At 36.5% G+C, this 19,119-nt stretch overlaps 1 protein-coding gene across 1 annotated transcript in view; it reads right to left on the bottom strand.

Moving 5' to 3' along the window:
• myo16 (myosin XVI) overlaps positions 1-18,020 on the bottom strand; it is a 231,488-nt gene extending 213,468 nt beyond the window's left edge. The window contains exon 1 of the mRNA XM_079881644.1: positions 17,841-18,020. The gene's annotated coding sequence lies outside the window, so the exon portion shown is untranslated. The remainder of the gene's footprint in view (positions 1-17,840) is intronic.
• Between the last annotated feature and the right edge of the window lie 1,099 nt (positions 18,021-19,119).

Below are 19,119 nucleotides of genomic sequence, written 5' to 3'. Positions count from 1 at the left end.
ACTTTGACTGAAATAACCACTCGTTACAACCGAGGTATGCAGCAAAGCATTTGTGAAGCCACAACACGCACAACCTTGAGGCGGATGGGCTACAACAGCAGAAGACCCCACCGGGTACCACTCATCTCCACTACAAATAGGAAAAAGAGGCTACAATTTGCACGAGCTCACCAAAATTGGACAGTTGAAGACTGGAAAAATGTTGCCTGGTCTGATGAGTCTCGAATTCTGTTGAGACATTCAGATGGTAGAGTCAGAATTTGGCGTAAACAGAATGAGAACATGGATCCATCATGCCTTGTTACCACTGTGCAGGCTGGTGGTGGTGGTGTAATGGTGTGGGGGATGTTTTCTTGGCACACTTTAGGCACCTTAGTGCCAATTGGGCATCGTTTAAATGCCATGGCCTACCTGAGCATTGTTTCTGACCATGTCCTTCCCTTTATGACCACCATGTACCAAGTAGCTGATGGCTACTTCCAGCAGGATAATGCACCATGTCACAAAGCTCGAATCATTTCAAATTGGTTTCTTGAACATGACAATGAGTTCACTGTACTAAAATGGCCCCCACAGTCACCAGATCTCAACCCAATAGAGCATCTTTGGGATGTGGTGGAACAGGAGCTTCGTGCCCTGGATGTGCATCCCACAAATCTCCATCAACTGCAAGATGCTATCCTATCAATATGGGCCTACATTTCTAAAGAATGCTTTCAGCACCTTGTTGAATCAATGCCACGTAGAATTAAGGCAGTTCTGAAGGCGAAAGGGGGTCAAACACAGTATTAGTATGGTGTTCCTAATAATCCTTTAGGTGAGTGTATATTAGTAATGCTTTATTTATCTGTGTGCGAGTGTCTAAACTTTAAAAATGTCTGTCTCATCTTTGGACCCTACATTACCTAAGATTTCGTACCTATGAAACTTATTTAAACATAACATTACAAAAAGTTGTACAATGTTACTGATTTATATATAGATGAATATCTTACCCTCATGTTATTTTTCTCTATATTCTTTTTTCTATTTTATTTTTGTTAACTCTAATAGATTTTGTATATTGTTTACCAAGTTGTATGTCATAAACATGTCATCTCTGTATGTTTTGCAAGAAAAAAAAAGTAGACTCTGAGAAATAAGCATGTCCCATCCGGGATAGTCACTTATTGGGGTCCCCTGGAAACATTTCCATTGTGGACTGCAATTTGCAGCACATTTCTGTATTTGGTTGTGAGGTGAACTTTTGCAGCGCGTTTCTGTATTTGGTTGTGTTGTGAGTATTTGGAGCACACATGTGTTGTGAAACTGATGAAGATGTTTTCTTAATTTGCGGGTGCTTTTCTATTTGCATGTGTTTTCTTCAGTTCCAGCACGTTGAGCTCTCTCAGCCACCGTACAATAGCCTTATTAACTTATTTTTTAAGCTTAAATAAATTATTTCTTCTCTGTGAAAACGTTCATACATTCTGCTTTCTGGCTACCTAGCAACCTCTGAGATGCTATCTGTGTGATGCTGACCAAAATTCACTTCTGACCTCAGCTGTCTAACAGTGAAAAGTATCTACAGCATCAAAGTTTCAGAACTGAGTGATATCTTACTGTGTCATCAACACTTACAGTCTGCTTTATTACACTCACAGACAAGAAATCAATCACAGCTCTTTGTCCTGCTGTCATCAGACCTGAATATAGTGCAAGCAAGCAATGTTTGGAAGAAAGAAGATGTGATGACAAATTGTGTGAGGAAGACAGATGAAAAAAATTGTAATTGAGAAGCATTACGTTTTTATTTTCCTTTTTCATAAATGATCCAATGTTCAGTGGTCAGTCTGACTCCATCAGCCCTCAACTGGATTTCTCAGTTAATAATCAATCTGTCGACAAATGATTTATGTGTATTTCGTAGCCTACGATTGATCATATAAGGGTTTACACAATAATGATGTACTGAAAACGAAAAATTGTTCACATTGTCAAAACAATCCCTGTTTCACACGGTTGCGCAAAAACGACTAAAAACGCTGTATTATGCATGCCAGGCCAGTAGTTGGCGATGTCCCTTTGTAAAGAATCTCTACGTTCCTATAGACCAGGCGTTCTCAACCCTGGTCCTCGAGGGCCACTTTCCTGCAGAGTTTAGCTCCAACCTTGATCAAACTCACCTGTCTGTAGCTCTCTCCTAATCCTGAAGAGCTTAATTAGCTGGTTCAGGTGTGTTTGATTAGGGTTGGAGCTAAACTCTGCAGGAGAGTGGCCCTCGAGGACCAGGGTTGAGAACGCCTGCTATAGACTGAACACATAATACGCATGCACATGACGTCACCGTTTTCACAAATTCGGGTTTTGTAGTTTACATGGGGATGATAACGATAACGGTCTCCTTTTCAAAAACTTGCACTTTGAAACCCGTTTTCAAAAGCTCGCATTATTCAGGCCCCCAAATGAACGGCCAAAACGCATAAAAAGTTTTCAGTTTTCAGTTGAAATTGGTGTTGTGTAAATGGGGCTAATTTGTCACGAATCAGTTCTCACATTTGTGCAGGAGTTTGTATGAGAACCTATTTCAAAAATGATCTTGTAACCTGACACACAGAGCCTGTGATAAATTGTGTAAAGTGCACACAGACATGACATAAAAAAAAAAAAAAAGTCTGTGCGCAGGGCGACAAGCTTTAGTCTTGTAGACTATACTTGGCATAAAGAAATAGATGTCTCTACATCAAGTGTATAAACATGTTCTCTATTTTAGAGACAAGTAGAACTCAATCTTTGCCTTTGTTCAAAGTGTGATATGGGAACAAAGCTCTCTGAAGTATTTTTGGGTTTTACTTTACCTAAGAATACATAACTGAATCAGTTTTTAACACACTATAATTGAAATCCCTTTCAAGTATATATTTTCAACGTCTAGCAGCTATTTCCAGCATGCAAGACTCTTGTCTGCTGGGGAAAGGGCAAATACTGAAATTCCAAAAACTGGCCAAACAAACCACCAACAAATTGTGTTGTTTCTAATGCTCGAATAGTGTTAAAAACCTATATTTAAGGTTGCTTAAGGTTAAAATCCAATGCACATGTGCAGTCCCAAGTGCACATCTCAGGACACTGATTGTTTCTATGGGAACTGCTTCTTACTCCAGCTGTAATGACGCATTGACTTTACCAAGAGGTGATTGGCTCTTTTATTAGAATGCAGGAATTATTTCACCATATTGTGCTTTGCACTTTCTCCCATTCATTGTAATTTGTGTGAACTGTCTTGGCATATTATCTTTGCCATAAATACTCACTAAAATGGCATTTATATGTAAGACAATAGATTTATCGATGACCTTGAATGACAGTAATGCAATGCATGCTCGTCACAAGTATGTCTGTCACAAACGTGTACAAATTACCTTCAGTGAGGATTCCCTCCCAGGTTTCTCCTCTCACAGACTGAATTTGCAAGGAAACTGCAAGACGATCCCAGCTAGCAGTGGCAAAACTTGATGGGGTGTTCAGTATCTCACACACGACATGTAAACAAAATTCATTTGTCCATCAATTCTCATTTAGAGTATCAGTGCAACGCCTCTGAAACTAATAATACAACAGCTTCTTTCTTTCAGTAGTGCATGAATGAATAGTTATATAATAAATTGGCTGGCTAAATTAGATTCAGTATTCTTCATACTGAGATAATGTCCTCCCAGGACAGTGTTTATGAAACTGATGACCATAAATTTGAACCTGGATGGGAATGGAACAGTGTTTTATATGAATGTTACAGTCAAAGCACAGCTTGGGGGGAAAACACTACAAAATGGCGAGGAAAGATATAAGGAAACAAAAGTAGGTCAGAAACAGATCTCAGCCAACCCACAGCAGAGCAAAAAGACATCAAATAACAACGGATCGTAGGAAAGCAGGAGCTGAAGCTCACAGATGTGAATGATTTATGAATTGATGCTGATCAGTTGCTTTGAGCTTCACATTCTCCCAGCTAAACAAGAGGTAGTCGTGTCTCATGTGCAGATATTTCACTGGATTCTAAATTCCCAAGGGTTCACATTCCCGTGACTCTTGTTCATAAGCACTTGTTGGGTTGAGGAGAATGCAACCCTGTTGAGTTCACCTGTTGTAGCAGAATTTCTGTTTAGTGTTTTGATGGTGGCTGTTTCTACAGCCAGGATTTGCAACAGTTTGGGAAGTTGAAGAGGTGGTGAAACTGCAATGTGAATATTCCATATCTAGAGTATAAAACTTGAGGAATAGACGCATAGGGGGAGCATGTGTTAGGCTTACTGACTTGAGACTAGCATGGAATTTTCTTACTCAATTTACCACTGACTGCTGCTGCTTCTGTTTGCTTTTAGAGGGAAAAGCTGCCCATGACTGCTGGTCAAGGATAAGTTTTATTCGTAATAATAGCATATTGGCGAAACAGATTTGGTGTTTGTGCTCTTGAGAGCGTCAATGGTTTCTATTTACAATGTGTTTTGCAGCATTGAGAATTGTAGCCAATCACAAACACATCAGTTGATTTCTTGAATATGGCTAATGGCTAATCAGACATGTTTAAGTTAGAATCCACTCATCGCTCAAAACCCAGGGCCGAGTTCTGCACACTCGAAAATCCTCTCATTATAACTCAACACATAACAAAAAAATTGTAGAAATTATCTAGGCTAAATAAAAGATTCATTGTGCAGTCAGCTTAATTGATTATAGCGGAACTTTGTGCCATTGCAATGAATTGAGTGTGACAGCTTTTTAGTTATTGTAAAGGGAGTGCTCTCTGCGCACTTTCTAGGTGATATGATCCACTCAGAATTTTAATAAAACTTTTGTTTTGCTGTATTAGGAAAGGAAATAGTTATTGATTATTAATTGATTATCATTCTAAATCCTGTGTATGCTTGCGTTTCTGTTCAAATTACTGTGGTTTTGCGAATGTAGCAGCTTTAATAAATCATTTATCGGGAGCATTTAAGCTGGGATGTGTAGATTTTTTGTTAGAAGACACGTAACTTGAAACTATTTCATGATATTTAAGGAGGAAGTGCATCTAGCCTTACCATGGAGTTGGTTCACCCTATGTACAGATGGATAGATATATCATAATTTGCATAAATAACATCAACATAAGATGGAACATAACTTGCTGTGAGCATGTAGGATTTGCTGCTGCATGAATAAATACCGTAGCAGATTCAGGGGAACTTTGATAGTGCAATTTGCCTCGAACTAGAACAGTGACTTCAGGGTCTCGTCACCAAAAGGGCAGGTGACAGCAAGACTGTAAAACTCCTCTAAAATGATTTTGTGATGGCTCTTCTGAGCCACTGCAGCAAATTTCGCGGAGTAATCCATTTTAGTGTTCTGCTATTCTGTAACACTTTTCCAAAGAAGACGAAGATGATGAGAATATAATACATATTTAATTTAATTACATGTATTTAAGTAACTCAGGATAGATAGCCAACATGCGAGACAGCGTGTAAACACTAACAGTACCGGATAATGTACAGAATAAAGGGAGGAACTTAAATACACGGAGATGATTAACTAAAAGACGAACAGCTGTGATCGTAACAGATTATATAGTATAGCTTGCCGCAAAACACTGGCAAAAGTAATGATTATGAATGTGTCTGGAAAAAATAGCAAGGAGACATTTTTATTTATTAATGAATAAACTATAGGGTTTTTGAGTCAGTGTCGACTGCAAAGATGAAGTTGACGATGCTGACTCGCCATCTCCGCAGTATAGTGGATGCACCTTTAGATAGAAATGCACATTTCATACGGATTACATAAGCAAAGAGTTTTATTTGTTTAAAAGTAGACATTCCAAGCCTTCTATAGATATGTTTCTCATGTCTGTAAGGCAAGCATACGCTGAGTTTCGGTTCATTTTTGTGATGTGCTCCAGTTCATGGAGACTGAGACGGCAGAGAGCGCATCCTCTATGTTTTCTTTATTTTACAAAGGCACAATTATTTATTTATTTTTATTGTGAGTTAACTCCGGACAAACACTTGGATATGCGCCTAATAATAGCACACATTTACCTGGGTTAGGGCTGGGCGATAAATCGATTTTATCGATTAACTCGAATGCGTAGTTTACGTCGACTTGTTTGAATGAAAATCATTTTTTCTCTTTAACAAATGCTCTTGTTCATGGCAAATGAACAAGACCGCACAAGCACACCCGCCAAAAACATTTACAAACTGAATCCGCAGGGCTGCCAACTCTCACGAATTCACCGTGAGACTCACGCATTTGTCACTTTTTACACGCTCTCACGCCACACATCCATTTTTTCACGCAGAGAAAATTCGTGAAGCAAAGAAGACACTGCGCCGACAGACAAGACAGAGAAGGTTAGTAATGATATGAAACAAATTCTCAGCTCTAAGCTTCTGTCAATTTAATTACGAAATTCAAACAATAAACACCATTTTGGCGCTTGTAAATGTGACGTGACAGATCCCTGACAGATCTCAGTTCAAGCGGCACGTGAACCGATCATCTGTTACTCTTTACTACTAGTTACTAGTAATGAGTAAATAAATAGCAATTTAGTAAATAAACACGAATCATCAATAGGTAATTTGAAAGATACAGTTCTACTTACCGAAATGTAATAAAATCGATCGATCAGTGTTTTTCAACCGCGGAAAGAGGTCCATAAAACAGCTGGAGAACAATGTCACATGATGTTACATTTACCTCAGGAAAGCCATTTAATGACCATAGCATGTTAGTTGGAAAAACGCATTATTTTTAATTTGAGATGTTATTTTTATATAACCGATCGATTTAAATCATAAAACTGATTTTTTGTGAAAAAATATGGGATTTTTTTTATAGGCCATATCGCCCATCCCTAATCTGGGTTAACGTTAGAGTGAGCGGCCAAGTAAAGTTGCTACTACTTACATTTCAAATGATAATCTGTATTTGAGGTAGATGGATGAAAAACGGACGTTTGGATTTCCTGCCCAACATACTGTAATTACCACAAGGACCCCCCATTAACAATCTGTCCCTCATGGACTGCTCGACTTCACCACAAGCTTTTTTTTTGTTGTTTTTCTTTCTGCGACTAACCGTCTAATACAATTTTGGTTGTCTAAGCCTCTTCTAGTCGACTAATGATTTGTCGATTATTAGGGGGCAACCCTATCTCATTAGCCTAGCATTTAGCCAAACTGTAAGCTCATAACTGGTATCTAAACTACAATCAAGCTACCCAGGAATTAGCTATACTGCAAGTTACTAAACAAAACCATCTAACTGAAGATATTTAATGAGCAGTTTAAATCTGATTAATGAACTGTGGGATGTGAATCCACTGATGCAGTGTTTTGTCATGCTACACTACTTAGCTGCTTGTTAGCTGAGCTACTATTATTTACTCCTTAAAAATATCGCTAGTTAGTAGATCTCAATCTCTCTCCTTTAAAAGTAGCTGAGCTAAGTATCAAATAAACTTCAAACAACATTTTTAATGATTTTCAAATCCCTTGTTTAAGCAGGTATTCCACAGTCAAGAATCAATGAATATTTGATGAGTAATATATAGCCTACATATTTTGTAGATAGGTATTGTAGCAATTAATGGCCAAATAGAAACTCCCTGTTCACTCATTCATTACAAAGAGAAATTCTGCAGCAAGCTGTTTTTCCGCATCCGTAGTCTGCAAAACACACGACATCGCCTATCAAAAACCCATTTCTGTCATTAAACACCAGAACGCTGATATATGATTAGGGGAACATTGGCTTGCTGTCAGTGTGTTAATGAGAAGATGAAGCTTTAAAGGCTCTATGATTGGACAAGCTCTAGGTTTGGAATGAAATCAAATATTTCTGTCTGTCTCAGTTCAGGTTGGTGTCATGTGATATGCCAGGGTATTGTCATATCAACTCTGTAAAATCTAATCAACAAATTCATCCCATAATTCCAAGTGGTGTCGCTTTCCTTGTCTGTGTCTGATGTGTGATTAGAGTTTTTGTTTCTTACAGTAACACACTCCCTCCCATGTGAAATGTATTGATCTCCGGCCCCGCTGTTATTTGACGGGAATGATTTCTCTGCTGTTTTTGGCGGCGTATGGGGCAGTGCTGGAAAAGGTGAGCATATATCTCTGTTATTGTTTCAAATCTAAAAGGATATTCCATCATATTATGACAGACTTTCTCCAAGCATGCTAATGCATTTTATATCACCAGGCAGTTCACTGACCATTGAGATTAAATGTCAACGTCCACTCCAGGCTGAGAGGACTTCATTTCACATCGTGAAGATTAGAAACACAGCTTCAATACATTTGAGAAAACAGCAAGACTGAAAGGGCAATCATGGACAAATTCACTATTTATCTATTTCTTTTCTACCCCCTCTGAATTTATAAGATGACAAAAGAAGATTGACAGAGCCACATTGAAACTCGTTTTCTAAGGATAAGGCTGTTCTACCGGAAAAGGAAGTTTTGCTCTTTTTCATATGGACCACAAATCAAAAAAAGCACCATAAATGTAGTAAAATCATAAAAAATAATCCAGTCAACTCATGCGCTATATATTCCAAGTGTTTTGAAGTCAGACAATAGAATTATGTGAGGAACAAACTGAAAATTATATTGTTATTCATTAAAAACTTTTGGCATTAATATACTGACATGAAGGGCACGCAAATTGTATCATCATGAAATTATTTGTTGCGGTATAACTTTGTCATTATGCCATGATATTTTGGGTTATGAATCAATTTGAACAGCCAATATTATTTTAGTCACATTACACTATTATGTTGATATTTTCGAGTACATAATTGACCCCTAGCCCTAAACCTAGCCACATCTTAACAATATAAAACACGTAGCGTGAAGATAAAAGTAAAAAGTACCCCCCCCCCCCCCCAGAAAAAAAATTCCAAAAAAAGTCACAAATTACAAATAAAAAACTATAAGCACCGTACGCTCTTAAAACATGTTAACCAATTCATTACCTTACCATACAGTAGATTTAGTTTTATATCCACGCAGATATATACATGAACATTATATCACTTAATCAAATATAATAAGTGTAAAATAAGTGGTAAAATATAGGAATCCCATAATAACAGAAACATTATCATGGCATTTTTTAAAGTGAATTTTTGCAACCACAACTGCCAGTTTACCATAAATGTTTACAGTTCTTTTGTGTCATTCATTCATTCTTTCACTCATTCTTTCATTCATTCTTTCACTCATTCTTTCATTCATTCATATTTTTATCTATATGTTATGTTATGTTTTATTTTTATTTTTATATTACTTAGAAGTGTTTAAGTTTAAGGGTAGGGGTCAGTATAGGTGCTCAAAAACAACTCCTGTTTTTATAATATCATATAATTTTATAATTTAATTTCCAGATAAGAACAGCTGATAAAATGGAAAGAATTAAACGTGTAACCAATAATAAATCATTCTTTTGAAATAAACACAAGCGTGTAAACATTTCAGCTAGCACAATTATCAATACATTTTGAGAAACTAGCTTTATTATCAAAAAAAAAAAAAAAAATATATATATATATATATTCTGTACATTGCTGCTCTTGATGTCAGTCTATTGATGCCAAAGGTTTCTCACTGAAAGCATCAAAACACACTGTACTGAGGTGCTTTATTTGATGCCATGGGAATGAGAACATGTTGCCGCTAAAATGAAATAACAACATAGAGGTTTATAATAACATGAGGGTGAGTAAATAGTGACTTTCAATTCATTTGTGGGTGAATAACTCCTTTATTGCTTGATTGTCTGAGTATCATCTAACATGTCACTCACCTGGAGAGCATGAGACCGAGAGAGCAAGACTCTAGAAACAATATATGAATATGATTGTGCCTTTTGTGTGACTGTCTTCCCTCTAACCATCTGTTCTTTCACATAGTTGAGTGGCTTGAGTGGAGCAGCACAAATCTGGCCGGACCACAACATGCAATGAACATGTATAGAAGACAGACGAATACCAAATCTCCTGATCTCTTGTTTATCCAGCTAAATATGGCTCTTCTGCTCTCTACCCATCTGTTTCAGGCATGCACACACACAAACATATTCCTCATGTCTTTGTTCTTCATATTTTCAATTCATCAACATTGCTGTGAGAGTTCTAAGAGCTGACGTGAGCCGTTCTCTTCATCTTCCTTCTCTTATTACATATTCCATCTTCAGCTCATTTCCACCGCTCTGCTATCCTCTCATTCTGCCATCATATGGCATTTTATATTTCTCTATCTCTTTCCTGTCCATTCCCATCATTCCTCCAACCATCAGTATACTCAAGAGAGACGCCACCAAGAGCTGGAATATGTATGTATCCTTTTATCTTGAAATAAATACGATTTATTTCTTTTTAGCCTGAAATAAGTATCCAGAGAAAAGATTCAATGCTCAGAGGTTATTCTTGCATCACTCATGAGACTTTGTGGCATTCTCTGTTATGTTTAATTTAATGCTAAAGCAAGTTTATTTTTTACAATGTTAAAATACTTTATCATATCTCAGAGACAACTAATTAAAGTTGTTAGTTAAAGGGGTTAGTTCACCCCAAAATAGTATTTTTTGCCATTAATAACTCACCCTCATGTTACAAATGAAGATATTTTTGATGAAATGTGAGAGTTGTCTGTCCCTCCATTGACAGTCTACGCAACTACCACTTTCAAGCCCTAGAAAGGTAAAGACCTTAAAGTAAAGACAAAGGGGGGTTTGCACAAACAAAGCACTTGTGTCGCTTCATAAAACTGAGGTTAAACCACTGGAGTCACATGGATTACTTTAATGATGTCAGCTTTCTAAGACTTGAAAGTGGTAGATGCTTAGGCTGTAAATGGAGGGACAGAAATCTCTCAGATTTCATTATAAAGATTTTCATTTGTGTTCCAAAGATGAACAAAGTCTTACGGGTTTGGAACGACATGAGTAATTAATTTTTGGGTGTATTTACCCGTTAAGCCATTTTTTACGAAAACTATAAAAACTATGGCATACTTCCCTATCACAGTTTCCACAAAAATATTAAGCAGCCCAACTGTTTCACCATTGATAATAATATTAATGTTTCTTGATCATTAAATCAGCTTATTGGAATGATTTCTGAAGGATCATGTGACTGAAGACTGGAGTAATGATGCTGAAAATTAAGCTTTGCCATCAGAGGAATAAATTAAAATTTTAAAATATATGAAAATAGAGTTATTTTAAATTGCAATCATCTTTCACAATATTACTGTTTGAAGGTATATTTGGTCAAATAAATGCAGAATTAGAGAGCATAAGAGGCATTTAAAAATCTTACCAATATCAAACGTTTGAACGGTAGTATATTAGAGGTATTGTTTTCATTTTCATGTCATTCTCTAAAAAAAAAATGAAGTAAACAAATGAAGTTGCTGTAACTGTATGCATATATGTGGGTGTGTGTGGGATGTCTGCTCCGTGGACAGTCTGTGTGTGATCACTGATCCAGGAGACTTCTGCCAATCTGCTCTGCACACCTGCCCATGGTTACATACCATTCCAAAGCCCCAAGAGCCTGCCAGCTGCTCCCAGAGCTCCTACACACACACACACACACACACAGACACACACACACACACACACACCCAGAACTTTCCAAACAAGTTCATGCAAATCACAACTAAATTAGCAAGAATCCACAAAAAAACTTTAAAAAAAAAAACTAAAAGGAGGTTTCCTCTTCAGCATTTCTTCCATGCTCTGTAAATGCAATTTATGACACTTAATGCCGGTTCACACCAAGAATGACAACTATAAAGATAACTGTATAACAATAACTATATTAGCATCCACACGACATTCTGTTCTATTCTAAAGGTGCACTGCAGTTTTGTCATCTGCAGGTTGGATTCTGATTGGCTGTCAATGTTTTTTTTTATTTACTTATTTACTCAAATTACTTACATTTACTTATTGTAGAGTTAATGAAAGTTATCATGGACATTGATCAGAGCTGAACATTGAACTGAACATTGATCAGTTATCAATGTTTGAAGTGGATGTCATGACAAATGTCAGTAGACCGGGAAGATTTTAAATCGAGCGGTTCATTCATAAATCCATAAAATCGTACCTACATGCTGTGAAAATACAAAACGGAAGACAGAACACAACAAACGCAGCGCTGAAAATGGGCGGGGCTACATAAGCTCTATATCTTTATTGTCATTCACCTTAAAATCTCCAACTTAATTCAATGTGTTACATGCCATTCCATTTTTTTTTTGTGTGAAATACACTAGCAATTATTGAGTTATAATGTTTCTTAGCTTTTTTCAACTAAATCCCCCATTTTCAAGTAAATCCCCACTAAATTAGACTGTCTTTGTAATGTGTAATATGTAATGTCTTCTAATGCAACATTCAGTAACTAATTTCACTCCTGACACAAACATAACCCTCCCTTAGTCTCACTGCATGTCCAGACGGGCCCAGACGTCAGCTCTGACACTGTTACCCGGCCAAGACAGTCACCAATTATAGCCTGGAATGGGAAACAGAGTTAGCAAGGCCACCTCTCGTCTGCCAAGAACAGGTGAACCATGCGACTTCCTTTTTACACATATCCCTGCATTTACTTACAACATTGGTCTTCTGAAATGGAATGAAATGATCATTCTCCACCCAAAAGTTTTAATTCTGTCATCATATACTCACCCTCATGTCATTCTAAACCTGCAGACTTTCTTTCTTCTGTGGAACATAAAATATATTTTGAAGAACGTTGGGAACCAAACAATTTGAGACCATTGACTGGCAAAAATTCTCAAAATATCTTCATGAAACTCATGAGGGAGAGTAAATGATAAGAGAATTTATATTTGGGTGAAGAATCCATTTAAAAGTTAACTGGTTTTTGAGTTTGGTTACAAATTGTAAATGTATTTACATTTACATTTATTCATTTAGCTGACGCTTTTATCCAAAGCGACTTACAATTGCTATATATGTCAGAGGTCGCACGCCTCTGGAGCAACTAGGGGTTAAGTGTCTTGCTCAGGGACACATTGGTGTCTCACAGTGGATTCGAACCCGGGTCTCTCACACCAAAGGCATGTGTCTTATCCATTGCGCCACACCACCCCATGTATATATGTATATATGAAGAGTTCAGATGCAAAAGCCTCTAAGTGCCATCTGAAATTTTCTTCTAGAATGATCATTTTTATGAAGCTCGTATATTTAAGTTCAGTAATTTCACTTAAATGGCAATGAAAATTACCTATTAATTGCCATTTAAGTGAAATTACTGAACTTAAATAAATGAGCTTGATAAAAATGATCATTCTTGAAGAAAATTTCAGATGGCACAGAGGCTTTTGCATCTGAACTCTTTATATATATATATATATACATATATATATATATATATATATATATAAGGATGTTTTAAGCTATGACACTTGCAGGATATGTCAAAAGATCAAGGACAATTTGATTCCTCATGCCATGACCATTTAATACAAATACTGTATCTTCCAGGAAGTGGCATTATTTTTAGTGGAAAAACAAAAGAAAAATTATAGACAACAGTATTATAATATACAAGTCAATATATAGTTAAATTTAATCAACTGAACTTCAGATTGATACCCTTACGCAAGATAACCGTCAATGACTAATTGCTCTTTAAATCCGTCCTGTTGGAATGCAAATAATCACGCTATAATGAATAAAGTTGAAGTGTCTGATCTTGACCAGATCAAGTCTGGTGGACTATATGTTTTTGTCCTTAAATTGCAGCTATAGAGATGGCAAATGGGCTTGAATAACAGGAATGACCCTCACCTGATGAAAGTTTACTACTATAATGCTTCAAATTGAATTGTTTCTTGCATTTTACCTACTCACCATCAGTCCAATCAGCTGCTGACTAAAAGGATGTAAGAAGCTGAAATGGATCTGTAAGTTTGGAAATTCTCCAGGAGCCCAACAGGAAACACAGTACGACAAACTACTCAACCCAGGAGCCCAATAATAGAAAGCAGCCCAAGCTGGGCCCTATTAGTGTGTGTGCCATTTCACGAATGTAACAAATGGCCAAACTCCTGAAGCATTCTAGAGATTGCAAACATTTTTCTGATCACACTATCAGTTTAAACCCAGTTCTCTGTAACAAAATCTTAATTCGGTGCAAATTTCCCTCCTTCAGCACTAGCATTATCCGTCAGACAATCCTCGCATTTCTCTCAAGTATGCAATCTTATGGATAGTCATCCATCATCACGCACTCTCAGCTTTCTATCCATTTCGGAAAGAAAGAGAGAAAGCCAAGACCCTCAGCCTATTCTTAGCATTCTGTTTGAATCATATCTTTACAATTACACTTTACATTGCAGACAACTTAATTCATATAATACCCTTATCGAAAAACATGTCAACAGCTGACCAGAAAAAAACTAGCACAAGCTGTAAAAATGAGTTACAGCTCTAGTAAACCAACAACAGGTCTCCAAACAGCTGCTGTTTATGAATTATGAGGGAAGATGTGAAATAGAATGGCTTGGAGAAAGATAGGAAGATATCAGTCTTTAGATAACTTCAGATAAATATTCCTCCACAGGCAATCGCAGGAAGGAGGGAGAGAATTCGATTAGACTGTCATGGCGTCTCAGATGCATTAACTGATAAAAAAAAATAAGATGGAGGAGAAAAAGATGTGTGAAAGGGGGAAAAATACTAATGATGATTGTCTCTGTCCCTTGGGAAAGATGTTGTTCGTACACTGAGAACACTTATTCCCTTTAGAGCTGAATATTACCAAGGCCGATATGGAAGTATAGCATCATTGGTTCTTGTATTAACTAGACCATTTTTGTGCATAAAATTGTAATTATAGTCATTTAACAATTTAATGTAAAGACATCATTATTAACCAGAAATAAAACAGCAAATTCATTTAGCAACTAAATTTGAATTAAGTTCTAACAATGGCATACAAACCTATTATAACCAATGTGTTGAGAGAGTAATAGTTCCTATCCTACATTATTTGTTACCAGTGCTATTTTTTCCCACCTCAGAGCTTATAATATATATATTCATCTGCATATTTCCTGCCAAGGTTTTTTTTTTGTGTGTGTGTGTGCAAAATGTTTACCGCTATAGCTGAGAGAAATGCTAAATATCGATAACATTTTATAAGTGCTGACACAAGTGTTGTTTAACTCTGTTGTCTAATTCTATTGATACTTAAAATGTCATGAAAAACTCATTTGGAAACACTTTTTACAAATAAATGTTGTGTCATATGACAGAATTACATATGCATCTACATGTTGCTCCCATCAAAGCACTGTCCTCAGTAACTCTCTCCATTTTTACAACAATTTGGGAAAATCTGGGATGAGAAAGATATAGAATTCGCACTATTCATAAAATTAATTATGGAAACGTCTCAATGGTTGTTTTGTTTTTTATCGCATAGACCAAAACTTATGCGACGACTCATTATTTTTTACATTTTTTAAAGAATGATGTTATTGATGTCACACCATTTTATCTGTAAAAGGCCAATTGGGTTGAATTGGCAAAATGTTTGTTTTTTGTTTTTTTACACTTTTTTACTTTGTCACTAACGTGGATGGAAACATGGCTGTTTTCAGACTAATTAAATAATAAAAATCACACTTGAAAAAAAAAAAAAAAATTAAAGGTATAATATCCACTCAAACATCCACACATCTAAAGTGTTATAGGTTCATGATGATGAACTGTCTGGTAGATGCACAAACACACACTGTTTATGTGTCGATGTGGAAAGAGAGTAAAAGAGTGTGAAACCTGGAAAAAAAGTCGCATTGGTTTCAACCGACCCCCTAAATTAGGTTAATATTGTGGATTTGTTCCAGGCCCTCTAGATCTAGATCAATCTGAAGGCATCTATACAACCCATAACTCACTGATATTGCCTTTCTACCACCACCCGCGATACCATACGCACAATTACTCTTGACCCACTTCTGTACACCAGAAAGCTGCAATCTAACAACATTTCCTGTGTGTGCGAATGCAGAATATTCAGTGACACACTCTTAGACCAGGTACGCACTGCTGTTGCTGAATATACGGTTAGCAATTTTGACACTGTTTCTCTCCACTATAGAGATTCAATCCTATTAGCACTGCAGTCTAGAGGAAAGAATACCCTCCAGAGAGAGAAAGCTGTTTGAACGCAGTAGCTTGACGAGCATAAACAAAACACGCTGCCTATGTCGACACCAATTTACTAACAACCGCTGGACATTAACCCATGTCCTCAGACAGGACAAACAAACTTACAATCCAAAAATAGCAGAAACATTGCAGTGCCAACTGCCAAGCAGTGTAGATCCAATGACCCCACCTCCAAATTCAGAGACACATCTGATTGTCGAATTGTCGAATTAATATTGTAAAGAAAGTTTCCTGTCTTTTGCTCCAGAACGTTGAACTGAAATCATTAGCTCTGTCGGTATCATGCATATCCTGATAGGGGACTTTAGGGACAAATGACAAGATCTCAATCAATAAGATCTTCATATTTCATTTTTAAAATTCATAATGTGGTATTACTAATACAGTGTGTGAGCTAAGTGTACATATGGACTGAGGTCAATCTACAAGAAATCTTATCACACACACAAGTTTATTTAATCTAAATAGGAACATTCCATTGACATCTACTGTCTTTAAAAACAGCTAGTTATAAATACTATAACCTAACCCTGACTGAAAACTTTCAACATCTTTTTCATAATAATGAAAAAAAAAAAAAAAAATACTTTATACCATTTTTACAAAATGAGGACATCCCCCCAAAAAATAGGGTTTTGAGAGTTGGTGTATTAATACTTTCATTCAGCAAGGATGCATTAAATTGATTAAAAGGTGACAGTAAAGACATTTTTAATGTTATAAAATATTTCTATTTTAAAAAATTCTGGGGGGAAGTATCACATTAATCAGCACAACTGTTTTCACCAAAGAAATGTTTCTTGAGCAGCTAATCAGCATATTACAATGATTTCTGAAGGATCATGTGACACTGAAGACTGGAGTAATGATTCTGAAAATACAGCTTGGTCATCACAGGAATAACTTACATTTTGAAAAAGATTACATTGAAAACAGCTATTTGAAATTGTAATATTTCACAATATTACGATTTTTGCTGAACTTTTACACATAAATAAATCCAGCCATGTTGAACATGCAGACTTCTTTCAAAAATATTAATAAATTTAACAACCCCAAATTTTGAATGGCGCGGAACATATTTTTTTTGTATATATATATATATATATATTTTTTTTTTTTTTTTTTTTTTTTTTTTTCATTTAAAATTCCGTGTTACAGTGTAATCATACATTTAAGTACTGAGTAATAATAATGTACTTACTATAGAGTTAGGGTTAGGATTAGGTTTAGGGTTAGCTGCATGTAATTATGCATAATTTATAGTTATTAGAACAGCAACTACATGTAACATGTATAACAAGGACACTGTAAAATTAAGTGTTACCAATTATTTTGACGATGAAACTAAATATTCAAAACTGTTGAAATTAAAAAAATTAGTCAATGTTGCCCTATACTAACCTGAACTCTATCCCTAACACTAAAATAACTTGTATTTTCAGAATAACTAATTTATTGTTATTTATTAATCCTTTCTCATGAGTATGCCCAGTTTTGTCCCCAAACTTTTTGGATGTGGACACCCCCCCCCCCACCAAAAAAAAGTATAGCAATACGAACCCATAGACACACTGAATCACACTCACCTCATAGTCCTGTTCTCTTCTTCTCTTGCAGTGAATATAATCCAGAGATCTTTTGCATTGCTCCACACACTTCCTTGCTCTCTTTGTATCTCTTACGCATAGAGAGCTCTGTGATTTACAAAAGCTGCTTCCACTCCACAGAGCTCCCATGAGCTAGTGTCTTCCACAACTAACTCATCTGATTGCCCAGGCCAAATCAGAGAGAGAGAGAGAGAGAGAGAGAGAGAGAGAGAGAGAGAGAGAGAGAGAGAGAGAGAGAGAGAGAGAGAGAGAGAGAGGGAGGAGTCACAACAGGATCCAATTTGAGTCTATATTAAAAAAAGAAGGGCAAATTCCTCAGAACAGAGCTGTATGCTAGATGAACTGAGAAAGACGGACACTCCAAATCTCTGATTACATCTAAGCAAAGAGCAGCTGCTGTGAAACGGTGACACAGGACTTCTGCTGGCCATGAAATTGTATTGGGGGAGGGGAAGCCAGACACGAGGGGTGCTGAAAGGTGTAACGTACACATACATACAGTATACACACATTATGTTCTTCAGTTAACAAACAAACAGAGCAGGGCGTGAGAAGTTTGCTATAGACTGGTAAGCTGCACTCATCTTCTCTTAGAGACTATTTTAACGTTCACAGGACTGTTGCTGTTTCCCATCTGCATAACAAAGACACTTAACCCTTTTAAACTGACAAAAAGACAGAGAAGCGATGTGAGCGAGTGAGAAAGTTTTGAATTCCCACAAAACTTTAGTCATACAACCAAATCTGAAATAAAATAATAATATATTAATCGAAATATATATATATATATATATATATATATATATATATATATATATATATATATATATATATATATACACACACACTGGACACTTTATTAGGTGCATCTTGCTAGTACCGGGCTGGACCACCTTTTGCCTTCAGAACTGCCTTCATTCTTGATGGCATAGGTTCAACAAGCTGCTGGAAACATTTCTCAGAGATTTTTGTCCATATTGACATGAAAGCAGTTGCTGCAGATTTTTCTGCTGCACATCCATGATATGAATCTCCCAAACGAGCTTTATTGGATTGAGATCTGGTGACTGTGGAGGCCATTCGAGTATAGTGACCTCATTGACGTGTTCAAGAAACCAGTTTGAGATGATTTGAGCTTGTGACATGGCGAGTTATCCTACTGGAATTAGCCATCAGAGTACACTGTGGTCATAAAGTGATGGACATGCAGGTCAGCAACAATACTCAGGAAGGCTGTGGCTTTTAAATAATGCTCAAT

This window comes from Squalius cephalus (assembly GCF_949319135.1).
Source record: "Squalius cephalus genome assembly, chromosome: 9".
Classification (NCBI taxonomy): Eukaryota; Metazoa; Chordata; class Actinopteri; order Cypriniformes; family Leuciscidae; genus Squalius; species Squalius cephalus.
Note: the sequence above shows the minus strand (reverse complement) of the source record. Positions and strands in the feature narration are given on the sequence as shown.